Source organism: Psammomys obesus, unplaced genomic scaffold, assembly GCF_907164565.1.
Source record: "Psammomys obesus unplaced genomic scaffold, mPsaObe1.curated_primary_1811, whole genome shotgun sequence".
Classification (NCBI taxonomy): Eukaryota; Metazoa; Chordata; class Mammalia; order Rodentia; family Muridae; genus Psammomys; species Psammomys obesus.
Window position 1 is genome coordinate 810,853 of NW_026590405.1, and position 7,788 is coordinate 818,640.

Consider the following 7,788-nt stretch of genomic DNA (forward strand, 5'->3'; position numbering starts at 1 on the left):
ACACACACACACACACACACACACACACACACACACACACACACACACAGAGAGAGAGAGAGAGAGAGAGAGAGAGAGAGAGAGAGAGTGTCAGAGTCACAGAGTGGGTGGCACAAATGCTCTGTAGACTGGGAGTGAGGTTGTCTAAGTCTCTCTGACTTGGAGATGAAAAAGCATCAGTCTAGAGCTGCTGATGGGGAGAGAGAAACCAGAGCCCTGCAGAGGTCTGCTCCCTCGGTCAAAGGATCAGTAGGAGGCAGTAAGTGTGGCTGCACCCTGAAGTGGCATCTCCTAGTCCATTCAAGCTCTCCTCAAAGCAGAGCCAAGCTGGGGCACCTCCTGCCCTCATCAGGCACTCAAATCCCAGGGGCAATGAGTCCTGGCTCATGGTGGCAGTGCAGGCTGTGGGGAACAGGAAGGAACCATGTCATCCTGCAAAGCCAGAGAGGGATCAGCAAGGGACAGATTTCTGGCTCAGCAGTGAGGAGTTCCTCCATGTCTTGATGTCTACAGAAGACCAGGAGAAGCCTGGGACCACCACCCTTTAGCTTCCCACTAGGGCACAGCCAGGAGAAACTAGCTGAAAAGGCAGGCTCCCACGAGGTCTCCAGCTTTAGCTCTTACAGCCCAAATGCTCTAGTTTCAACAGAGAATTAGCTGCCATGACAAGACCCATGGAGACTTCAAGGTGGATGAAGGGCAACGAGCAGACGCCAACTCCAAGCTGACAGAGAGGTTAGTACTAGCCGACATTTGTAAAGCAGCCATGATAGAAGTGCTCTTCTGAACAAGCAGAAATATTCTGGGTGTGGTGTTGTGGTGTGCGCATGTGTGTGCACTATGTGTGTTCTGTACTGTGCATGTGGACTCCAGAAGAACACACTGGGTGCCCTCCTCTATCACTCTCGACCTTATTCCTTTGAGGCAGGGTCTCCAGAACGTGTGTTCTTTAGCTAGTCAGGCTGCCAGCAAGGCCCAGAGATCTGCCTCTCTCCACCTTCCTCAGGGCTAGGTTTATAGGGGACATGGGGCCAGATCCAGCTTCTGCTGGTGCTGAAATCCAAACTCACTTCCTCATGCTTGCACAGCAAGCACTCCTACCCGCTGAGCCATCTCTTTAGCCCGGGGATATGTTCTGCCCAATGAGAAGACATTGGCTCAGCAGAGAGACAAAATTCTTATCAAATTAATGAAAGACGTACAGAATAGGCATGGTAGAAGAAAAATAGCAACGGTAGAACAGTGCTGTGCAGCAAGGTCAGTGGTCTAACGATGAAACAGCAGAGATGGGCAGAAACTGGAACCAGGCAGAGCTGGAGGGGGGAAAAAGCTGCCAGGTGAGAACTGCGGGGTCCAGAAGTAGGCTTTTGGGAGTCAAAAAGAAGAAAGAACTTCAGGATGAAGAAAAACCAAGAAACCTCTGCGAGTGGTCCAGGTCCAGGAACACAGCTGGGCAAAAGTTTCCTCAACAGTGGTATGACGGATAGCCAACACAGCAGGTAAGAATGTGGTGAGTGGAAAGAAGGGGAGAAGGACAGGACCAACACACACACACACACACACACACACACAAGCCCTATGGACTAACCACAGGGAACGCCACATAAGTTTGGATAATTAATGTGTGCTGATAATCATGGTTTTAAAAAGAGCGCTTTTAAATGACAGTAAATACTATAGGCTTCTGTTCTCTTGTTTCTAAAATTATTTCTAATAACTAAAGTAAAAATTACTGTGCTGTCTGATATGAATAGTGTCTTGGGGCAGGGTAAGGGAAGGCAAATTTTCTACCTTCCCTTCAAACTGATAAAATGATGTCATAAATTATTAACAATTCGAAATGGAATTTTTAAAAAAGCTTAATAACTCCCAGGAAGGCAAGAGGAAACCCTAAAAGTCACATAAGTAAAAGAATAAACAGAACATTAAAAATGAAATGAGAGACTTGAGCCCTAACATCTCAATAATGAAGTGTAAATAGTGTAACTTAAAAAATGACAGTAGATTAAAAACAACCGCTCCTATGCTGGCGACAGGAAACAGACCACAGAAAAAAGGTGGCTTCCTCGGTGAGTAGGTGCTGGGAAAACAGTGTCCAAGTGCTGAAGAATAAAATTGGATTCTTATAACATACTATTACACACACACACACACACACAAACAAACAAACAAAAACAGTGGGTAAAAGACTTAAATCTAAAATTTGAAATGACAAAAATCTCTGTGGCACTGGTATGTGTAATGATTTTTTTTTTTAATAATTCCCCAAGGCATAGAAAACAAAAGCAAAAATAGATAACAAGATTAAATCAAACTAAAAGCTTCTGCTCAACAAAGGAAACAAATAGCAGAAGAGAGAAAATAACTATAAACCAAACCACTGATGTGGGCTGTTATCTAAAATAGATAGGACATCTTATGACAAAATAGGTAAGGACAGGCTGGCAGGAACTTTAGTAGACATTTCACTATAGAAGGAAAACGAGAATTGGGGACCTACAAATGAAAACCACAATGAAACACCACCTCAAGCCTTTCAGTGTGGCTGTCATCAAGAGACTAAAATAATGTTAACAGGGAAGAAAGGAGAACTCTGCACATAACTGGTAAAATTGTAATTAGTTCTACCATTATGAAAAACAATATGGAAATTTAAAAAAAAACAGAACCACCATAGACCTGAAAATTGCAGTCTTGGGCACAGATCTAAAGGAAATGAAATTAATATGTCAGAGACATCTGCACTTCCATATACACCACAGCACTATTCCAACAACTCATGATTAATAAGAAAAGTATTGTACGCATACACAACGGAATACTAACCTGCCACAAAAAAAGCATGTCATTCAGTCCAACATGGATGGCCCTGCATGACATCATATAAAGTGAAGTAAATTGCACAAACTCACTTAAATGTGAAATCTTTAAAAAGCTGAACTCAAAGAAGCAGAGAATAGAAAGGCAAAATGGGGGGACTGGGAAATTCTCGTTAAAGGTATAAAGTTATCTTTATACCTTTAGACAGGAGGAAGGCCTGCTTATCATGTTTCCCATGCCATGGTCGTCCGTGTTCACAATTCCACAGTGTTCATAGCTCCATATTTTGAAAATCACTGACGTGTAGTGAATGAGCTCACCACAAAATGGCAAGTATATGAGGCGACGGATATATTAATTTGCTTGACTGAGTCATTTTATTAACAGAGAACACTAATGAACAGGACTTAGCGACATATGACAATAATTATGCATAGTAGCCAATCTTCCAGTAATGACAGGCTTTAGAAATTAACCAGTGCACCACACAAAATTAACAGAGGAAAGAAACAGAGAGTTGCGTTTAACAGAAAAGCATTTAACACATTTTAGTATCCATACAAGGGTTTTAAAATAAGAAAGTCAGATGCAAACGTAGGAAACCCGTACGGACAACACCAGAGGCCAAACTTGATCCTGTTGTGTTCTGTAGCACACGGTCAAGAACAGACTCCGTGTTGGACAAGCACTGAGCTGCACCCTTAGCTCCCAGGACTCTTGCCCTGAAGCACGTGGTGGGGCATGGAAGGCTTGATCCCTTACTACTCCAGGTGAGACCACACCACCCTCTCACTGGACTGCTCACGCGTCTTCCCACACCCACGCAGCTCAGCCTAGAGTTACCTGCCTGTCCGCAAGGTCTTATCTGCTGTGCCCCTACTCTGACCCAGCTTGCTGTCTCCCTTTGGGGGATGGCTGGGTTCTCCTACCTATGTCTCAGGGACTTCTATAGAAGGGCACTCTCAGCATCCCCATTTTACTGGGCCTGTTACCGTCACCAGACCTTCCTGTGTTGGCCAGTCATCCAACCTACCACACACTCTTCCCCACCGTGGAGGCAGAGAGCTTGTGTTCTCTGAGTTAGTCTGGTTTGTGTCGCTGTAACACACACTGAACTGATACTTTCTAGAGCAAAAGAGGCCTGCCTTGGCTCGTGATGCTGATGGATGGAAGTTCCAAACAGCAAAAAGTTGGCATCTTGGTGAAGGCCTCTGGCTGCCTCAAGATATGGCAGAAGGGAAAATGGCCACAAGCCAAGAAGGCTACGATGGCCACCCTTCACAAACTGTTCTCAAAGACTTAACTCTGGGGTGCCTCCATCAATCCCTACTAGTGGTGGTACCCCATAACCCAACTGCCTTGCACCAGGGCCCCCTATTACAGATCCCTCAACACTGCCACCTCAACACTGCTCCATTGAAGACCAAGTTTCCAACACTGGGAGAATCACTCATGCCGCACCCAAACCACAGCAGTGGCCTTCATTCATCACTAAATCCTACTCCTGGGCCAAAGGAGTTCAAAACGTATTTAAAGAACAGACAACACATACCATGAATACTGAATCCAACTCAATGTCTGGCTTCACAGAACACTCTGAAATCAGAACTCAAGGATTTCTGCCCTCGAGACTCATACACATCCAAGATTACAGGGTCCCTCATACCCATGGATTCCAGCTACATTCTTGGATTTAAGCAACTGCAATTTGAAACCTCTCATTCTGGGAATTCTCAAAAGGTTCCCCAAGGTGAGACTTGAATTTGCCACATGCCTAGCAGCGTTCTGAGACCATATCTGCTAGGCCTTACTGCTCAGAGTCTCGGTCTCCCTAGTGCACAGCTGGAACATTCTCCCATGTTACTTTTGTCTGCCTTGAACACCCACGGATATTTCTTATCACTATTTCCAAATGCTATGGCATAAAAACTATATAACATTTGTGCTGTATCCATATATTGTGAAGATAACAAACATACAGAAGGAAATGCAAATGGTATATGCAATACTGCCACATTTTATAAAAGGGACACTGGATTTTAGTGTCTGATGCAGTGAGCCAGTCATCACAGATATGTCTCCATGGCCCCCAGAGCATTCACCTGTTCATAGCTTCAAGATCTACTCACTGAGGGTTTGCTGGGGTTAGTGTACAGTGGAAGAGGCACAGGCTTGAAGTGTGGGGGTTCTGTGAGAGACAGGCTCAGCCATGGTGGGGTAGAGCACGTGGCATCAGAAACACGATGCCCCGGCCCATTAGAACCAGAGGCCCCGGCAAGTCTTGGCAGGACACCTGGGAATCTGGCCCTGTGCCTCCAAGTCACCATTCCCGCACCTTAAGGCTCAACCTGAAGTGTGAATCCAGGCATTTTCAGGAAGGAGAGAAGGCATGCTGAGGAAGGAAAGGGGTCTTCCCAAGTCCGGTAAACAGGACCAGGAAAACTATCCTGATCCCAATCCCTAAAATAACACCCTATGGGAATCTTTCAAGTTCTTGTAATGTAATGACTGCTTTCCTCTCTCGTTTGAGCTGCTCCACTGTGAAAGCCTTGGCTTTGGGCTCTATTTTATCCTTTCCTTCCTTCTGCATGGTTGCTTTGGTTTTAAATTTCCACAGGTGGAAACTCAGGACTGTTTGCCCTTTTGTCTTTCCCAATGAAGCATTCCTCAGTCTTTCTAGAGGCTGGACTTACTGATATTTACTCTGAAAAACTTTAATGCATTATTATTTTTTACCGTCCAAACTACCAATTTCCGTTGCTATTTCTTTGACCATTACATTATGTAGAGGTATGTGGTTTGATTTTTCAAGTATATGGATGCTGACATGCATTTTAATTCCATTCTGACTAGAAAGTAAATTTCATACGATTTCAATTATTTAAAACTAGTAGGCCTTGAAATATTGGCATAATAGTCTGTGTGAACATACTACAGGCCAATAAGTGAACAATCCACAGGAACAACAAACTATGCCTATCTTTTGTAATGTTCCATAGTCTCAGACTATTCAGTTCCTCCCATCTGTTCTATATCCACCAGGCTGGTTTCCTGGCACTGGTTTGTCCCCATGTCATAGGCTGCCCCTGCTGCCTCTATTCTGCTATGACTCCACACACTACATTACTTTGGTTGTTAGGTTTTTGTTTTGTTTTGTTTCAGTTCTAAAATCTTCACTTTTTACACCTTGTATTTCCTGTAGAATGTTTTGTCTTTACATTTATTTAAAAAAGGTAAGTTCTGGCTCCTAGTACCTGACCTCTCTGGTCAGTCTGTCATGGGGCTGTCCTTGTAGTATCTACCAATCATTTCTCCCACCGTAGGTCGAGATTGTTGGCTTTTTATGTCAAGTGTGGCTACTCTGAGCACTATCATATGCCTATCAATGTTGCATAAATCTTAGGTGGAAGTTCAGGGTGGCCAGGCCCAGGGCCTCCTGGTTGCTAGAGTCCCAATGTCAGTGCAACCTCAAGAGGTTTTGCAGTGACATTCTGTTGTGCCAACATGTGCTGTCAAGTGTCCAGTACACACACAAAAACACACAGCAGAACAATATCACAGCAGGGTGCTGGGTGAGGAGGAGGAGGAGGAGGAGGAGGAGGAGGAGGAGGAGGAGGAGGAGGAGGAGGGCCATTCTCCATGATTATTTTTGTCAGAGGTTTTGCTGTATTGCGTGCAGTCAGATCCTCACACGCAGAGCCTCATCCTGGGGGTGGCACGCAATAGCAAATAAGTGATGGCTTTCTCAAGCTCTTCCTCTGTGAGAGCCCAGAGTCTTCTCTTGCCTGGCACTAAATGTGCCTTCAGGGCCAGGATGAGCTGACAGAGACAGGAAAGAGTGATAGCTGAAGTCCTCACACCCTTGTCCTTCCTCTCCAGAGGATTCTTTTTCCTCTATGTTTGCATTCATGACACCCCAGGCCTTGTCCTTCCTTTATGTCCTTCCCCTTCCTTTATGTTTAGACCTACTGGCCATCACCTCCTTGGACAACTAACAGAATTAAAAAAAAAAAAAAAAAAAAAAAAAAGGAAAAGGAAAGCATAGGGTAGAGTCTTTCCATGGCGTCCCTCAGTGCTCCTCATATCCAAGGGCAGTGCTGCTGTCAGAGCTTTCAGTGCTGACCTTTGGGCAGGGCCGCCTCTGTGTCCGGGCTAGAAGCCAGTGGCTGAGTTCCCAGTCTGTCCCTGACATCACGGTTCTTCAGCAGCTGCTCCACACATTCCTCCCAGAAGGCACAGTGGGTCAGTAGGAAGGAAAAAGGAGTATGTTGCACATTTTGACGAGAGCCAAGCCTTCCCTTGATTTCTCTACAGATTAAAATGGCAAAATTCTATTTATAACCAGAAAGACTACAGTGAAATTCTGAAGAACCAAATTGCCTAAATCATTCTTTTAAATAACAGTCAAATCAACAATGCTAGTAGAGTAAATATTGCTGTAGCGTAAATATTACTGTAACAAGAACTGCTGCTCAGCTGCTGCACCCAAGCGGGCTTGGGGCGTGTGAGTCTGTGTATACACACTTCCCGCCCTCGCCCAATAGCATATTCACCTCTGCTTCACATGGAACAAGATGGTGCTAGGAAGAGAGCCAGCAGGCAGTCCCCAGGCCAGGCTCTTGACCCCCAGTAGGCCAGTCATGCATCATTTCCACACAGCTCAAAAGTGAAAGCTAGGAACCCGGTGCTTCAGACTGGAAGAAAGCGATCACAACATTTTAAATATCCTGATGGAGAGGTTTTTCTCAGAGGGGAAGGAGACTTCAGGGGAAATGTGGAAATGGAGAACAGGCCTCCTGGATCTTGCACCAGCAATCACTTTGCTGTGGGTGCCACTTCCCGAGTCCCTCATTATCAGAGCTCTCACAAAGACAACGATGCCGAGCACCGCCAGCCACACATCTGTGACCACGCAACCATGGTGAGTGCCGTCAAGGCCAGTGGCTCTGGCCTGCTCTCATTAGCTGT

The 7,788-nt window shown here is 45.2% G+C and overlaps 1 protein-coding gene across 7 annotated transcripts in view; it reads right to left on the reverse strand.

The window, feature by feature from the left end:
• The window catches only part of Pcbp3 (poly(rC) binding protein 3), a 46,411-nt gene extending 38,967 nt beyond the window's left edge, over positions 1 to 7,444 (reverse strand). For all 7 annotated transcript variants that reach the window (XM_055607202.1, XM_055607200.1, XM_055607201.1 and 4 more), the window contains exons 1-2: positions 7,374 to 7,444; positions 6,944 to 7,128 (exon numbers count right to left, since the gene is read on the reverse strand). The gene's annotated coding sequence lies outside the window, so the exon portion shown is untranslated. The remainder of the gene's footprint in view (positions 1 to 6,943; positions 7,129 to 7,373) is intronic.
• Positions 7,445 to 7,788: the final 344 nt, after the last annotated feature.